This window comes from Aquarana catesbeiana, linkage group LG10, assembly GCF_042186555.1.
Source record: "Aquarana catesbeiana isolate 2022-GZ linkage group LG10, ASM4218655v1, whole genome shotgun sequence".
In the NCBI taxonomy this organism is placed as follows: Eukaryota; Metazoa; Chordata; class Amphibia; order Anura; family Ranidae; genus Aquarana; species Aquarana catesbeiana.
The window spans coordinates 48,427,874-48,446,894 of NC_133333.1; the positions used below are offsets into that span (position 1 = coordinate 48,427,874).

The following is a 19,021-nucleotide window of genomic DNA, read 5'->3' on the forward strand; positions in this document are numbered from 1 at the left end:
TGCAAAAAGTCCTTTGATATTAATTGTGACTGGCGTGCTCCTATGTTCCTTCAGTGATCATAAGTGACTGAGTGAAACACCTCCACCACTCAGATTGGCCACTCACCAGATGCTTAATTCAAGATGCGCCTTTGGTTCATTCAAGGGATAACCACTCCACTTAAGTACACTCCTCACTGGCTAAACTTTGACTCTAATACTCCTCATTGGAAAGCATAAGGGACAAAAACAATCAGGAAGCTGATGACGCATTCTATGATGCGAAACGCGTAGAGGCTGCTGGGAATTTTTCACATCAGGTGACCGGACGTGAACGGGAACGAGGCTTGGAGCGCAAGCCGAGCGTGGAGGCCGCAATACAACACCAGGCGGACCATGCGAACAGCCCAGTACCCGTCCATAACTGCTGGATAAGCTTTGTGCCGGCTTGAGGGCACTTTTAAATGTGAGTTGACATCTTTTTGGTGAATTTTAAATAAATAGTTCAAGCATATTGCGCTATGATTGTTTTTGTCCCTTATGCTTTCCAATGAGGAGTATTAGAGTCAAAGTTTAGCCGGCATCTGGTGAGTGGCCAATCTGAATGGTGGAGGTGTTTCACTCAGTCACTTATGATCACTGAAGGAACATAGGAGCACGCCAGTCACAATTAATATCAAAGGACTTTTTGCAGCACATTTGAAGGACTTTGTTGTACTGTATAATATATGGTTATATTTCTATATGATTTAGAGGTATAAGGATATGCACATGATTTTATTTTACTGCTTTACACAAGTGATTTTTTTGGATTAATAGTAAAAAGAACGTTGCAAGTGGTGGGTAATATGGGAGTAGCGCATTCACACACACCAATCAGTATTTTTTACCCGTGGACTCTATGTCCGCAGGGATACCCGCGATCGTCTCACGGAGAGGGAGAACGGGGAAATGCTAATGTAAACAAGCATTTCCCCATTCTTCCTAGTGACAGGACACTGATCACAGCTCCCTCCCCCACAGTTAGAACACATCCCTTCAGCGCCCCCTACTGGTTAACCCCTTCACTGCCAGTCACATTTACACAGTAATCAGTGCATTTTTAATCGCACTGATCGCTGTATAAATAAAAAAGAGAGCGTAACGCTTAAAATAAATAAAAATTCATCAGAGACAATAAACGTTCGATCAATCAGCACAAGCTCCATTTAAGGTGTCTTCATATATGGAGGGAAAGTAAGACCATCACCCAATAAAACTGACCCTTACCATCAGTGTATAGGGTATACACTTTTAAATGTGCTAGATAGCGGCACCATCAATCCTTCCTACAAAAGCTGTTCCACTCCACATGCGGTTTAAGCTGATCCTCCTCATGAGAGACCATTAAGGGTAAGAAAATCACTCCACTTCCAGAAAAGATCTACTGCAGGCAAGCTCCAGCACCCATATAAGTAAAAAGATAGAAAGGAACGCTCATTGCGCAATGATCGATACAAAACAATTTATTGAAGATAAAAATGAATCCACTCACATAAAATGCAGGTTAAACAGGCATGTAGAAACGTCCAGCGTTTCAAACCAGTAAGATGGCCGCCACATCACCACCCACGATCTGCATCACACGTCCCTAGCTCCACCCTGTATAATTGTGAATGGTCCCAAAAGTGTCCAATCTGCCATAATGTCGCAGTCACAATAAAAATCGCAGATCGCCATTACTAGTAAAAAAAAAAAATATTAATAAAAATGCCATAAAACTATCCCCTATTTTGTAGACGTTATAACTTTTGCGCAAACCAAACGCTTATTGCGATTTTTATTTTACCAAACATATGTAGAAGAATATGTATCTGCCTAAACTAAGGGAAAAAAAAATATGTTTTTTTTTTTTTTTTTATATATATATTTTTTGGGGATATTTATTATAGCAAAAAGTAAAAAATCTTGCGTTTTTTTTCAAAATTGATGCTCTTTTTTTGTTTATAGTGCAAAAAATAAAAACCGCAGAGGTGATCAAATACCACCAAAAGAAAGCTCTATTTGTAGGGAAAAAAAAGGACGTCAATTTTGTTTGGGAGCCACGTCGCACGACCGCGCAATTGTCAGTTAAAGCGACGCAGTGCCGAATCGCAAAAAACGCTCTGGTCTTTGGCCAGCCAAATGGTCCGGGGCTGAAGTGGTTAACGATACATAGAAGGAGTACATGCATTAACCTTGTTCCTTCCATCATAATATAGAAATAAAGGTCTTGCCCGAGGATTGCTATGGGGGCACCCCAGCTGAGCCATTTAGACACAGATTCACTGCTCGGCCCTGCCCCCTCTCTCTCCTCATTGGCTCACCACTTCACACAAAATAACATACCTATACGTCATTTTGTTGAAGTGGTTGTACTGGGGTGATGCAAGCACCGGGAGGCGATGCCACCTTCAGTTGCTCTGCCCGGGTCTCCCGTCCCACCAAGAGACTCAAGCGACCACGTCCGCCGGCTGGCCGGAGTCCTGAACAAAGCCGGAATCGGCTTCAATCAGGTCTCCGATGTAGTAACCGGGAAGCAACGTCACAATGTCCCTTCCAGTTTACTCGGCAGCCAACGGGCTGATTTTAAAAAAATCGAAGGTATGATTTGGGCATTTTGAATACTTTAGAGTGCAGAGGAGTACCTGTCACTGCCTATTAATGTCACAATTCCTTGTGGCAGCAATAAAAGTGATCAGATTTTTTTTTTTAAAGAAACCAGATAAAAATTAAAAAAAATAAAAATTTAAAGCACTCCCGTCTCCGCGCAAAGAAAAACGCATGTGTAAATGTAAATAGTCTTCAAATCACACATGTGAGGTATCGCCGCGATCGTTAGAGCAGAAAGCAATAATTCTAGCAAAATGCCTCCTCTGTAACTCTAAACTGATAACCGTTAAAACATTTTTAAACGCCGCCTATAGGGATGTTTAGATACAGTTGTTTGTCGCCATTCCACAAGTGCATGCAATTTTAAAGCGTAACAGTGAAGTGTATTTTTTGAAAAAAAATTGTGTTTGAAAGAACGCTGCGCAAATACCGTTCTCTAGGGTCTTTGCTAAAAAATTATATAATGTTTAGGGGTTCTAAGTAATATTCTAGCAAAAAAATACTGATTTTAAATTTTAAACAAGTGTCAGAAATAAGCTTGGTCTTAAAGTGATTAACAGCAGTGGGAGCCAATGGTCAATTAGCTGCATCAACCAATGAGAGAGAGTCCCCAGACAGCCCAGGCTCTCGTGTGCAACATTGCTGGATGGAGATGAAACTCAGGTAGATTTTAGGAGGGCTGCTGCACACAAAGTTTTTTATCATAACCACTTCAGCCCCGGAAGGTTTTACCCCCTCCCTGACCAGAGCAATTTTTTTTTCAGTAAAATATATTTTATCTGAAATAAACAGCATCAGATTTATATAAAAATAAAAAACATTTTTTTCCATTATAAATCCGGTGCAGTGTTGTTAATATGGCTGATAAATATGGCGAATTCCAAGTTCTATTTGGTGTTGGCTTCTGGTAATAAATTTCCCTGGATCTTCTGCTAATGTTCTGCTACAGTGCAAAAACTGACATCAAAATGAAGGAATCGGCCTAATCACCCAGCTCCTCCTCCTCTGTACCAGTGAGAAGCTAGCCCAAGTGGATGGCAGGGAAACCGGTAACCAACAGGTCGCCGAGGGCAGTGAGGTATGGGATGGAAAAATTATCCGGGTCCAGTCTTTTCCGCCACATGAACGAACAATGAGGTCAGCCACGTAGCGCAAGATGCAGACCTGTATAAAGGCGGCAAGTAGAAGGTAACAATACGGTGAGCAAGGTGTAACCTCCTTGTAACAAGTGTATGGTGTACAGGTAGACCAGGCGACCAGGGACAACAAATAGGAACAATACTCGAGCTGATTTGGAATCAACACCGGAGGAGAAGGTGGTGGTGAAAGGGTTGGGCTAGTGCTAATCATCTTTTATGGTAGGACGCCCGGCATGCTCCAGAAATGGAGGAAGGTGGAGATCCGGCCAGCCTGAATAGCAACCAGGTTCCCGGCCACACCATTAATAAACGGAGCTAATACTGCCATTCCCTCGAATTTGGGATCCGTTACGGTTTTGTCAAGGATAAGGCCACCAATGGACTCTCCTGCTAATGGACATGGCTGCAATGACCGGCTGCCAACCAGATTTCAGAAATGGAAGGGGATTGCTTAACCACCACCACCCACAGCGGGGTCAGGACGATGAAGACCACACAGATTAGCGGAGAGAGCTACTAAATATCTCTGTAGCTGAAAAGGGTGCTGCTGACACCAGCCAGAAGCGACAAGGTGATCAGATCCCCAGACAGCAGCAATGGGAGTGACCACATTGTCTGGATTTATTCCGAATTTCCTGGATGCAATGATGAGTCCAATCATCACCAGATGCCCTGTACACACGGTCGGATTTTCCGACGGAAAATGTGTGATAGGACCTTGTTGTCGGAAACTCCGACCGTGTGTGGGCTCCATCACACATTTTCCATCGGAATTTCCGACACACAAAGTTTGAGAGCTTGCTATAAAATTTTCTGACAACAAAATCCGTTGTCGGAAATTCCGATTGTGTGTACATAAATCCGACGCACCAAGTGCCATGCATGCTCAGAATAAATGAAGAAACGAAAGCTATTGGCTACTGCCCCGTTTATAGTCCCGACATACGTGTTTTATGTCACCGCGTTCAGAACGATCGGATTTTCCGACAACTTTGTGTGACCGTATGTATGCAAGACAAGTTTGAGCCAACATCCGTCGGAAAAAAATCTAAGGGAAAGATTTATGGCATTTTTATGGCATTTTCTTTACTAGTAATGGCGGTGATCTGAGATTTTTAATGGTATTGCGATGGACAGATCGGACACTTGACACACTTTTGGGTCCATTGACAATTATAGAGCGATCAGTGCTATAAAAATGCACCGATTACTGTGTAAATGACACTGGTAGGGAAGGGGTTAACACTAGGGGCCGATCAAGGGGTTAAATATGTGTGTTCTTTAAGTGTGTTCTAACTAGGACTGAGTAGGAGAGGAGACATTTCACTGTTCCTACTTACTAGGAACAAATGACATGTCTCCTCTTCCCTGACAGCACAGGGAGTCGTGTGTTTACACACACAAATCCCTGTGCTGTTGCTCGTGCACGCGACCGCCGGCCACGCGCATCGGGTCCCCCGCCATGCAGCTTAAAGGAACCCCGTACGGGGTTTCATGCACAGGTGCCATTGTGCCGCAGTATATGTACGTGAGCCGGTCGGGAACCGGTTAATGCATATTACGCATTAAGATAAAAAAAACCTTCTGCCTTTTGAACCACTTTAAGATAGGATAGCAACACAAAAACTATAACCTCATGGATCCAGCACTTTTATGGGAAATCCAAAAAAACAAACAAAATATCACTGTCATCACACAAGCAGGAGATGGAATAGGGAGAAGAGATTAAAAAGAAAAAAAAAAAAAAACACAAAATGTTCCGATGGCAAGTGTCAAAAGTGAGGTTTTTCCCCACAATGAGAGATTTCATTTCACTTCCTATTGTGTTTTTAGGGCAGAAAGAGGAAATTGTCATAGTTGGAACAATAAAAACTTGTTTTTTTCCCCACACAAACTGGAGTAACAATTTATCCCAACAAGTGAAAGTAAAGTGGTTGTAAACCCTTAGGCCCTTTCACATGGGGCTGTCCGTTTTCACTACTCTGCTTGCTCAGTGGGGATTGCTCCGTTGATCCCCGCTGAGCTGGCGGATGACAAGTCCGTCTCTGCACCCTGTACAGGGACGGACCTGTCATAGAGTCCGCTCTCCCCTATGGGGGGGGGGGATCGGATGATTACAGACCGCCTGTCCGTTTTCTTTTTTTTCAAATCTTTTATTTATTCAGAGGGAGAGGTCCATGGACCCTTGACAAAAAATAAAAATCGTTTCAATATGTACATAACTTACAAGAAGCAATACATCAGGGAAAAGAAAGAAAATAGGTGATAAGCCATCCACTTGTCCAATTGTTAACATAAATAGCATCGTTCAGTACAAAACTCCCATATGACCGTCTCCTCTCATTTTATTTAATAATAAGCCAGTGCAACTGTGAAGTCACAGAGCACGAAAGAAAGAAAAGAAGCAGAGTAAGGAACTAGAACAGAAAGAATTAGAGTTAGAGTAGATAGAATGGAAGCAACAGTTAGAATAAGGGGGAGGGTGAAAGAAACCCCCCCCCCCCCCACAACAACCCCTGTGGGGAAGGGTGAGGGAGACAGATCTCAAAAACTTTATGGTTGGACTACTACTTTTTAGTCTGCGATCAAGCATCCAAACAAATTGCGACCCTCCTCAGAATAGACAACATGTTCCAAAGTGACCACGTCTTAGAATATCATTCTGGTTGGTGCCGTGCTGTTAGGATCAGGTCTTCAAATTTATTGATTTGTTCTACTTTCCTGAGCCACATCCCGATGGATGATGCGCTGTTTTTGTTGTGGACTAAATGAACGTTTCATATCACGTTCCCAATCAGATAAGCAACTTAGTACATGGGAGTCAGGTTATACATATCTGAGTGCGTATGTGGAAATGCTCCTTCTGTTGAACATATTTCCTCTAAAGTGGTGAGAGGTTGTTTGAAATTGTTTGGGGGGAGAAGAGCCCTAAGGAAATAGGAAAGTTGGAAGGCATTCCAAAACTTCAGGTGAAATGATCCTAAAGGGTCCATTAGGTCATGCAACGAGGGCCATCTGCTCTGTGTCAAAAAGTGCGATGCCTGTGTGAAGCCTGAAGCTATTAGGTGTTTAAAGGATTCATCCTGATATCCCGGTGAAAAACATGGGTTACCCAATATCGGGAACATTGGCAAAGTCGCAGATGAGAAGGATCCTTTTTTAAACAGAAGGGAGCACACCCTCGCAGTCTGGCCTATCAGTGGGTGAGACTTTACAGCATTGGGAAGGGAGTCATAGCACCATGGAGCTCTTGTTCAAGCTGGGTCCACAGTTTTAAGGACCTGTGTCTGCACCAATCGACCAGTCTGCTGAGGTGGACCGTCCTATAATATTTGTGTATGTCAGGTACTGCCAAACCTCCATACTGCTTTGGCATTGTGAGTTGGGATCTCTTCAGTCGGGAGTTTTTGTGGGCCCAGATAAATTCAGAGAATACTTTTCGTACCTGCTGAAAATAATTAGATGGGATGTGGATGGGTAATGCCTGTAGGAGGTATAAGAATTTAGGAAGTATACTCATTTTAAGAATGTTGCAGCGGCCAAACCACGAGTGTAGGCCAGAATTCCATTTGTTGAGAAGCGTTTGAACCTTTTTTAGTAACGGGGGGTGAAATTTAGTTCAAAAACCTTCGATGTGTGGACTGGGATAATTGTGCCCAAATAAGTCAGTGTCTTATCATTCCATTTAAAACTAAAGCTCGACTGAAGTTGTAACTTCAGAGACTGAGATAGATTAATGCCCATTGCTTCTGATTTTAAGAAATTTATTTTGAGGTTGGAGAGGGCCGCCTGTCCGTTTTCATCCGATCTGATAGACGGATGGAAAATAGGACATCCATCCATCTGGATTTTGCGGATCGGATGTCAGCGGACATGTCACGGCTGGCATTCGACGCTCCATAAAGCTCTATGGAGCGACCGTTCAGATCCGCCTGAAAAAACTGACAGGAGGATCTGAACGGTCCACATGTGTGAAAGGGGCCTAAACAAATACCCAGTGAAGTGACTGGCCTCAAGTGATACACAGAGATGAAACAAATCCTCCTGCATAAGTTGTACCTGTTTATCTGCGGTATTCTCTTCTCTACGTCTTCTCTAAGTCCAGAATTTATAATGTTTGTCTGAGCTGGCAGAGAGCTGAGATTAGGGGCGGGGACACACAACCACACAGACAGGTACAGAGCTGAGGTTGTAAATCACAGGCTGTGTGCTGGAAATCCCTCCCCTGTCACCTTGGTGATACCTCTTGGTGTCTGGAAAATTTGGCAGAAGTGACTCATGCAGATAGAGTTCAGTACACACTATTGTGGGACCCATATAGCCTACAAGAGCATGTAAAAGACTTCCTCCATCTCCATGTTACATATGAACATTTCAAAAGATATGCATTTCATATGTTTCTGCTAAAAAAAAAAAAAAAAAAAAAAGGTTTACTTTTTTTGTCTGAACCAAAATAAGAAAGAAAATGTGTCATCCCAAAAGCATTGGGTCATTATATTATACGGTTGGCTAATAAATCTTCTAGTCCTAAAACAAAGAATGCCAGTTCCAGAATTACAAAAGTGACACAAAAATATATTTTTGTTCTCCAAAAATAATCCATACAGATTTATTACTTAATGGCCCTGTAACGTATTTCTCTTGAAATTGTTTATCGTGTTTTTTTATTTGTTCCCCCCCCTCACCCCCAGTCCGTGTGGAGTTCACACCAGAACTCCTGAACGGAGAAAAAGTTCTGACCCGAACAGAAAACCCTATTAAAGTGTATGGGACCCGAAATTGAAAAATCAAAAGTCCCCATTTTCTTATATGCAAATAATTGGCAATACAAAGGGTATGAGGTCCTGGGTACTGACCTGCAATTTTTTTTTTTAAAGTTTGTTTTTACAGGAGCAATGATTTTAATGATGCTTAAAGGTGCAAGAATAAAAATGCAAAATTCATTTACATATAGTGCCTGGGGAGTTCCCTTAGTCTGCCTGTAAAGTGGCGCATCTGTAGCATGTATAGAACATGCTGCAGCAAAAATGAAATTTCTAAAAGAAAAAAAAATGCATGAAATGACATTTAAATTGCTGGCAATACAAAACCATTGCCGGCAATAGAGAAAAGGTTGAAAAAAACCTTCCTGGAACCTTCCTGAAAAAAAAAAAAAAAAAAAAATGGCGTGGGGTCTCCCCCCAGGCCATACGCCCAAATATAAAAAATAAAAACGGGTGGGGTCCTCTCGGGTCCCCCCCAAAATCCATGACAGACCCTTATCTGAGCATGCAGCACAGCAGGTCAGTAAATAGGGGGGACGGACCAGCGAGTGCCCCCCTCCTCCTGAACCATACCAGGCCATGTTCCCTCAACACGGGGGGGGGGTTGGGTGCAGAGCCCACCAACCCCAAAGCACCTTGTCCTCATGTGGGGACAAGGGCCTCAGCCCACAACCCTGGGCTGTGGTTGTGGGGGTCTGCAGGCAGGGGGGTCATTGGAATCTCGAAGCCTCTTTTAAGAAAGGGGCCACCAGATCCTGCCCCCCCCATGTGAATGAGTAGGGGGTACCCCTAGCCATTCACCAAAAAATTGTCAAAAAGTAATAAAAACAGAGTGTTTTTGACAAATCCTTTATTAAAAAATAAAGAAATAGTGTCCCCCGATGTACAGTGGATATGAAAATTCTACATACCCCTGTTAAAATGTCAGGTTTCTGTGATGTAAAAAAACATGAGAAAGATTAATAATTTCAGAACTTTTTCCATCTTTAATGCAACCTATAAACTGTACAACTCAGTTGAACAACAAACTGAAATCTTTTAGGTGGAGGGAAGTAAAAATAAATAACTAAAATAATATGGTTGCATAAGTGTGCACACCCTATAAAGAATACTTTGTTGAAGCACCTTTTGATTTTATTACAGCACTCAGTCTTTTTGGGTATAAGTGTATCAGCATGGCACATCTTGACTTGGCAATATTTGCCCACTCTTTGCAAAAACACTCCAAATCTGATTGCGAAGACATCTCCTGTGCACAGCCCTCTTCAGATCACCCCACAGATTTTCAATGGGATTCAGGTCTGGGCTCTGGCTGGGCCATTCCAAAACTTTAATCTTCTTCTGGCAAAGCCATTCCTTTGTTGATCTGGATGTATGCTTTGGGTCGTTGTCATGCTGAAAGATGAAGTTCCTCTTCATGTTCAGCTTTCGAGCAGAAGCCTGAATGTTTTGTGCCAATATTGAGTGGTATTTGGAACAGTCTATAATTCCCTCTACCTTGACTAAGGCCCCTGTTCCAGCTGAAGAAAAACAGCCCCAAAGCTTGATGCTGCCACCACCATGCTTCACAGTGGGTATGGTGTTCTTTTGGTGATGTGCAGTGTTGTTTTTGAGCCAAACATATCTTTTGGAATTATGGCCAAAAAGTTAAACCTTGGTTTTATCAGACCATAACACATTTTCCCACAAGCTTTTGGGAGACTTCAGATGTGTTTTTGCAAAATTTAGCCAGGCTTGGATGTTTTTCTCCGTAAGGAAAGGCTTCAGTCTTGCCACTCTACCCCATAGCCCAGACATATGAAGAATACGGGAGATTGTTGTCACATGTACCACACAGCCAGTACTTGCCAGATATTCCTGCAGCTCCTTTAATGTTGCTGTAGGCCTCTTGGCAGCCTCCCTGACCAGTTTTCTTCTTGTCTTTTCATCAATTTTGGAGGGATGTCCAGTTCTTGTCCATTCACTGTTGTGGCAAATTTTCTCCACTTAATGACTGTCTTCACTGCGTTCCATGGTGTATCTAATGCCTTGGAAATTTTTTTGTACCCTTCTCCTGACTGATACCTTTTAACAATGAGATCCCTCTGATGTTTTGGAAGCTGTCTGTGGACCATGGCTTTTGCTGTAGGATGTGACTAGGAAAATGCCAGGAAAGACCTACTAGAACAGCTGATCTTTATTTGGGTTTAAAAAGGGGCACTTTAAATGATGGCAGGTGTGTACTGACTCTTATTTAACATGAGTTTGAGTGTGATTGCTTACTTCTGAACACAGCTACATCCCCAGTTATAAGAGGGTGTGCACACTTATGCAACCACACATTTTATTTTTTTATTTTTACTTCCCCATCCTAAAAGATTTCAGTTTGTTTTTTAACTGAGTTGTACAGTTTATAGGTCACATTAAAAGGTGGGGGAAGTTCTGAAATTATTTATTTTTGTCTTATTTTTTTACAGCACAGAAACATATAATAAAATATAAAAAACACTCCGCTGTCAATGAAGGCAAACCATTGAATGCCTGTCTTGCCGTTTGGTGGCACTGCCCACTTATGATGTCACCGAACCAGCATGTCCATGACATCACAAGGGGTGGTGCCACCAGGTGATGTCGCCAGGTGGCTCCGCCCCTTACCTATATAAGAACTGTGAAACGGCAAGTCAGGCATTCGATGGTTTGCCTTGGATAAAAGCGGAGCATTTTTTTTTTCTTTATTTGGTCCGGCGGGGGCGTCATGATCAATGATGGATCTGCATCAGGGGACACTCTTATTTTTTAATAAAAGAAATTGTCAAAAGTGGTCTCTGTTTTTATTACTTTTTGACACTTTTTTGTGAATGGGTAGGGGTATGTAACCCATAATTATTCATATGGGGGTATGGGGGGGTTCTGGGGCCCAGGTGTTAAAGGTGGCTTCCAGATTCCGATAAGCCCCCCACCCGCAGACACTCCACAACCACAGTTCAGGGTTGTGGGGATGAGGCCCTTGTCCCCATCAACAAAGTGCTTTGAGGGGGGGGGCAGAGCCCCCCTGCCCTAAAGCACCCCCCATGTTGAGGGCATGTGGCCTGGTATGGTTCAGGAGGGGAGAGGGTGGTCGCTCCCCCCATTTCCTTTTTCTTATTCAGCTGTCAGCGGGGAAGCCCATTGACAGCAGATGACTCATCGATTGTTAAGGATGCTGGGGCCAGCTTCCCGACCCACTCCTTAACCAGCTATTCACTGCATCCTGATTGGGCAAAGCTTTGCCCGGTCATGGCTCAGAATGCACTGCACAGCGCATTGCAGGACGTTGTGAGGGTTGAACACCTGCTAAATGCCCTGCATATTCAGGTGTTCACTGAACGGGTGAACAGGCGATGTTCGGCCCGAACCATTTGCCCAACTCTACTTGTAATGTCCTCGATAATGTCATGAACCTCTGCTTCCCTTCTTTACTTCCATTTGTTTAAAGCGAACGTTGCACGTTAGTTGCCGTGATGTACACTTCTCTATGCACACTACAAATCCCATAGTCAATAATCACTAGTCCATCTCAGGAACAAGCAAGATAGTGACTATGTTCCTACATAAAGTGGGACCATGGATAATAAACGAATAAAGCCACCCTCTAACAGGGAGTCCAAAAAATGTAATATGGAGATTTGGAGGAGGTTGAGAGCAATAGAAGGTACTTTTTTGAGTTAAGAACATACACTTGAATAGACTTTTTCTTTTATAAACAAGAGATTGTTGTCCTTTTTAACTGATAGGACATTTTTGAATTATGAGAGAAATTAAAATACCTAGAAGAAACCCACAAAGAATGGCAAATGATGCCCCTGGTGGGATTAACAAATAACCTCAGCATGGCAAAACCAGTAAGTCACCGTGCCTCACCCTATTACTCAACAGTAGCACTGAATCGCTCTTTTTGTCTCTCTAGCGTTGTGAACATTCTGAATAATGGATCTTTATACCTGTACCTCAGATTATGTGCCATATTGATCTTCTATTATATCATTAGACTCAAAGCTCCTGCAAGTAAAGCAGCTGTCCCGGTGTACTGGAGCCCATCACATTTATGCCAAGGCAAGATCAATGGGGCCTGTTACAGTGAGCGCTGCAGTAAAATGCACGGCATGTTCCTGAATAAGGAACAAGATGTTTGGCGATCATTTATAAGATAAATGAGAGATATTACATTAGCAGCTGCACTAGGGAGGACTTTCTGGCTGGACAATGATGAAGTCATTTGTGCAGAAAGTTCCTGCCATGTCTGTATTTGGCAAGGATCCCCAGTAGTCCTGAGTGCTATAAAATAAGGCGAATAGCCAGTAATTACTTCTTAGAAAATTGTGTCATTGAGAATGGAGCCAGGTTATTGGATAATAACTGAACAGTTTCTTTCCCTGCAGGCTCGTAATATGTCAATATCAGCAAGAAATGCTGAAAAAGAGCGACGGAAATTCAACAAATAAAAAGCGAAGCAACGTTGAGGGAATAAATATGAGATTAATGGGTCAGCATTTAAACCACAAGAGATGTTTTTGGAAGCGTCATATCCCGATTATAGAGCATTGTGAAATAAATTTTAAAAAAGTACTCTGCTTAGTGCAAAACCTAAACATAAGTTGTAGCTACATCAGAAAGAAAGCTTCATATAGCCTGGAGGTACTACTTGTGCCTCATAGGTGCCCCAAAGGACAAGAGGACACCATTGAGTAGCCTTTATCATTCTAGGACTTGACTGCAGAGTTGAACATTGATATATGCTAATTAAGTGCTTGAATTGTGGGGTTTCTAGGGTACTTGGAGAGCTAAAAAGTGATACTTGCAAGTACTTCTTGGTGTCTTGGATTTTTAGGTCAACCCAGGGGCATAACTATGGGGTTCGCAGGAGTCGCAACTGCGATCTGGCCCCACAATTCAAGAGGCCCCTGCATCTCCCCTGTCAGATTTGTCTACTCATGGATAGGAGGGGAGGAGCGTTTTATAGAAAAAATCTCCTCCATTATCCTCCTGGCTCCTGCAGCTGCTGAATGACTGCAGGATGGAGAGGAGGAAAAGCAGGCTTTCAGTGGCTGCAGGAGCCAGGAGGATAATGTAGGGACTAGTTCTTCTACAAGCCACTCTGCTGCGACACCCCTCCTATGCAGGCTGGTGCCCTGATCCATTGAGGTTTACAAAGAGTCATTGGTCCGCTTCTCGGCTCCACCCCCTGGACTCCGGCTCCTGCTCCTCCAGGCTGCTCTTGCCAAGTCTTGCTTTCTGGCCCGAAAATGCATTCTCTACCACTGACAGGGGTGCTTACAATAATCAGCTTTTATTGATGTAAAACCTTTCCAAAAGGAAAAGAAACTGTTTGCTGTAACTGATTATGACGTGTTAGCTGGAGTTAAGCTTCAGTTTGTCAGTGTATTTAAATCTGTATTGTGTGGACAAAACTCCTTGAGCCGGGTTACTTGTTTGTTGAATAGGTTACTTGTTTCCTGCTGCCCCTGGGCCCGTGTGCTGCCTGGGCCACCCCTCCCTATGCCTGCAGAGCTGCTGGCTTCCTCTCTCCCCCACTGGCTTCTACAGGGGATGCTTTCAGGATGGAGAGTAGGGGAATGGGCCAGTAACCAAGTCATTTGCTGACCTCTTTCTTTTCTTAATGGACACTGTGAGTGATCAGTACTGGTCACACACTGTTTATTCATAACTGAAGGTTAGTAAATGGTTTACTATGCTTCAGTTTGTAAATGAACGGGAAGCTCTGTACAGAGCTATTCCTGTCCATTCATTCTGTGCAGCTGAGACTGTGTCCTCAAAGGTAAAACATCAGAGGTCTATTTAAGCCCCTGCGATCTCACCAAAGCTGCCCAACAGGGCTCGTAAAATTTTTTAAAAAGTAATGAGAAATAAAAACGACTGACCCCATCCACTGCCCTATTAATCCAGACCTTTGCCCTACTGACCATGTCCACTGCTCTACTGACTGACACTATTTCATAGTCCTACTGACACCAGTGGCGGCTCTACCAGATCTACTGCAGAACATGTGAAAGGGATCCACTGTAGGACCGTAATAAAGGGCCCTGCAACAGGAGTAAAGTAGGAAGGGCCCAAGCCTGACTCCCTACAAAGCAAACAGCCACTTGAGCACTTTTACAGGTGTCAAAAAGGGGTACACCTCTGTCACGAGCCACCCTTCTCAGGCTCTCTCGTCCCACTGGGGAGCCCAGTACAAATGTGACCGTCAGATTAGAGTCCCCAGACACAGTAAGAGGAACATTTGTTGTTCCTCCCAGTCTTTGACATGAGAGACTGGAAGCAACAAGGATTTTGTTAATTCCAGTTTGGCCTCCAAAGCATCTGATCAAACGGAAAATGGTTTGGTCAGATCCTTGACAAGCCGGTAATGGCTTGTAAACAGAGGAGAGATCTCTCCGGAAAAGACTCACCGGAGCACAATGCCACCCATTCTCATGACTATGTGTAAACATACACATTGACTGCAGGATATCTTGTCACTGGATCACATCTCCAACCGGCTCATGAGTTATCACAATTAGGGATGAGCCGAACACCCCCCGGTTCGGTTCGCACCAGAACCCGCGAACGGACCGAAAGTTCGCACGAACGTTAGAACCCCATTGACGTCTATGGGACTCGAACGTTCGAAATCAAAAGTGCTCATTTTAAAGGCTAATTTGCATGGTATTGTCCTAAAAAGGGTTTGGGGACCCGGGTCCTACCCCAGGGGACATGTATCAATGCAAAAAAAACTTTTAAAAACGGCCGTTTTTTCGGGAGCAGTGATTTTAATGATGCTTAAAGTAAAAAAAAAAAAGTGAAATATTCCTTTAAATATCGTACCTGGGGGGTGTCTATAGTATGCCTGTAAAGTGACGCATGTTTCCCATGTTTAGAACAGTCCCTGCACCAAATGTCATTTTTAAAGGAAAAAATCTCATTTAAAACTGCTTGCGGGTTTAATGTCATGTCGGGTCATGGCAATATGGATGAAAATCAGTGAGACAAACGGCATGGGTACCCCCCAGTCCATTACCAGGCCCTTTGGGTCTTGTATGGATATTAAGGGGAACCCCGCACCCAAATTAAAATAAGGAAAGCTGTGGGGCCACCAGGCCCTATATACTCTGAACAGCAGTATACAGGCGGTGCAAACAAGACAGGGACTGTAGGTTTGTTGTTAAGTAGAATCTGTTTGTAATTTTGAACATTTTTAACGTGTTTAGCTCCAGCCAAAAAATCTTTTCTAAGCTTTTTGGAAAACATAGGGAAGGGTTATCACCCCTGTGACATTTGTTTTGCTGTCTTTCCTCCTCTTCAGAAGATTTCACCTCACTTTTTTGTCCCAATGAAAAATGTTTTTTGAAAATTTGGGTTTTTTTGTGGAACAAGGATTGGAAAGCATCAGTGGAAAGGAGAAATTGTTTTCCCATATTAACTCTTACAGGAGAGAATTTCCCTTCCTAGGGGTAGATTTCATCTCACTTCCTGTTGTCTCCTTCCGTTTGCAAGTAGGAGTCGTTTGTAAGTTAGATGTTTGAAAGTAGGGTCCTGCCCTATATACTCAGCAGAAATTTGGGCCTTAGGTGTTGCTGTGGCCACAACACTGTAAGCCCTCACAGGGCCCTGCTGTGAAATATTAGATCAAGAATTGTAATTACATGCCCCTGTTGAACAGGAGCTGAAAAATTAGGCCTTAGGCACTGGTGCTGGTGCCACAACACTGCAACCCCTCACAGACACTCTAGTTGGAACGCAGGAACGAGCCCTGCTGCAAATTATTGCTTCAAAAATTGTAATTACACGCCCCTGTTAGACAGGGGCAGAAAAATTGGGCCTTAGGCACTGGTGCTGGTGCCACAACACTGCAACCCCTCACAGACACTCTAATTGGAACGCAGGAACGAGCCCTGCTGCAAAGTATTGCATCAAAAATTGTAATTACACGCCCCTGTTAGACAGGGGCAGAAAAATTGGGCCTTAGGCACTGGTGCTGGTGCCACAACACTGCAACCCCTCACAGACACTCTAGTTGGAACGCAGGAACGAGCCCTGCTGCAAAGTATTGCATCAAAAATTGTAATTACACGCCCCTGTTAGACAGGGGCAGAAAAATTGGGCCTTAGGCACTGGTGCTGGTGCCACAACACTGCAACCCCTCACAGACACTCTAGTTGGAACGCAGGAACGAGCCCTGCTGCAAAGTATTGCATCAAAAATTGTAATTACACGCCCCTGTTAGACAGGGGCAGAAAAATTGGGCCCTAGGCACTGGTGCTGGTGCCACAACACTGCAACCCCTCACAGACACTCTAGTTGGAATGCAGGAACGAGCCCTGCTGCAAAGTATTACATCAAAAATTGTAATTACACGCCCCTGTTAAACAGGGGCTGAAAAATTGTGCCTTAGGCACTGGTGGTGGCGCCCAGAACCAAAAATGTTCTTACAAGCTATCAGCGTGATGATTGAGGAGGAAGAGGATAATTACTCAGGGATAGTCACTCAGCATCAGCATAGGCAGTCTTTGAAGGGATCTGAGATTTCAAAAAAAATTATTCGGTTACATCAGCATCAGGTGCTTGGTAGCTGGTGGTGATCCAAGACTCATTCATTTTTATGAAGGTCAGCCGATCGACCGAGTCGGTGGACAGACGCACCCTGTGATCGGTTACCACGCCTCCAGCAGCACTGAATGTGCGTTCCGAAAGAACGCTGGATGCAGGACAGGCCAGTAGCTCAATTGCATACTGTGCAAGCTCTGGCCAGTGATCCATCCTCAAGACCCAGTAACCCAGAGGATTTTCGGTGGGAAAGGTGTCCAAGTCTGATCTTGCCCCTAGGTATTCCTGCACCATGTAAAACAGACGCTGGCGATGGTTGCTGGAACCGATCATACCTTGGGGCTGCGGACCAAAAAATTGTCTGAACGCATCGGTCAGACGGCCACCTTCTCCACCGCTCCTTCTTTGACTGACCGAAGCCTCAGCAACACGTTGTCCAGAAACAGGAGTTTGTAACCTCCCAGTCTCTGGGAACGCGTTGCACAGACCTTTCTGCAAGGCCTCCCGAAGATGTTTCATCCTCTGCTCCCTCTGCGATGGCAAGATAAGGTCCGCAACCTTACCCTTGTAACGTGGATCAAGGAGGGTTGCCAGCCAGTATTGGTCCTTCTCCTTGATACCACGAATACGAGGATCCTTACGCAGGCTTTGCAGGATCAGGGAGGCCATGCAGCGTAGGTTTGCTGAGGCATTTGGTCCGGAGTCCTCTGGGTCACTAAGAACGACATGGTCCGCAGCCACCTCCTCCCAGCCACGTACAAGTCCATGTGTTTCTTGGGACTGATCCCTTAAAGACTGCTGCTGATGCTGAGTGCCAGGCTCCACCTCCATACTGACACAATCTTCCTCCTCCTCCTCTTCCTCCTCCTCCTCTTCCTGTGTGATCGGCGGGCACGCAGGAACACTGTCTGGATAAAGGGGGCCTTGAGAGCTAAGGAAGTCCTCCTCTTCTTGCCTCTGTTCTGCCTCAAGTGCCCTGTCCATTATTCCACGCAGCGTGTGCTCCAACAGGTGGACAAGGGGGACAGTGTCACTGATGCATGCACTGTCACTGCTCACCATCCTTGTGGCCTCCTCGAATGGTGACAGGACAGTGCATGCATCCCTGATCATGGCCCACTGGCGTGGGGAAAAAAAACCAAGCTCCCCTGACCCTGTCCTGGTGCCATAGTCGCACAGGTACTCATTGATGGCCCTCTGCTGCGTGTGCAGCCGCTGCAGCATGGCCAACGTTGAGTTCCACCTGGTGGGCATGTCACAGATTAGGCGGTTCTTGGGCAGGTTAAACTCCTTTTGGAGGTCCGTCAGCCGAGCACTGGCATTATATGACCGGCGGAAATGCACACAGACTTTCCTGGCCTGCCTCAGGACATCCTGTAAGCCCGGGTACCTGCCCAAGAACCGCTGCACCACCAAGTTAAGGACGTGAGCCAAACAGGGCACATGGGTCATTTGTCCCTGTCGGAGGGCAGAGAGGAGGTTGGTGCCATTGTCGCAAACCACCATTCCTGCCTTAAGTTGGCGTGGCGTCAACCACCTCTGAACCTGCCCCTGCAGAGCTGACAGAACCTCTGCCCCAGTGTGGCTCCTGTCCCCCAAGCACACCAGCTCAAGCACCGCATGGCATCTTTTGGCCTGCGTACTTGCGTAGCCCCTTGAACGCCTACGGAGCACCGCTGGTTCCGAGGAAGAGGCCATGGAGGAAGAAGAAGAGGAGGGGGTGGAGGAGAGAGGTGTGTCACAATCAGCATTTTGGAGGCGTGGTGGCGGAACAACCTCCAACACTACTGCACCTTGTCCTGCATCCTTCCCAGCTGCCAGCAGAGTCACCCAATGCGCCGTGAAACTTAGGTAACGTCCCTGTCCATGCCTGCTGGACCATGAGTCAGCGGTAATATGCACCTTACCGCTGACCGCCCTGTCCAGCGAGGCATGGACATTGCCTTCCAC

General features: G+C 44.8%; 1 pseudogene; it reads right to left on the minus strand.

Annotated features, from left to right (window-relative positions):
* Positions 1 to 3,631: 3,631 nt before the first annotated feature.
* The window catches only part of LOC141109839 (solute carrier family 41 member 1-like), a 132,389-nt pseudogene continuing 116,999 nt past the window's right edge, over positions 3,632 to 19,021 (minus strand).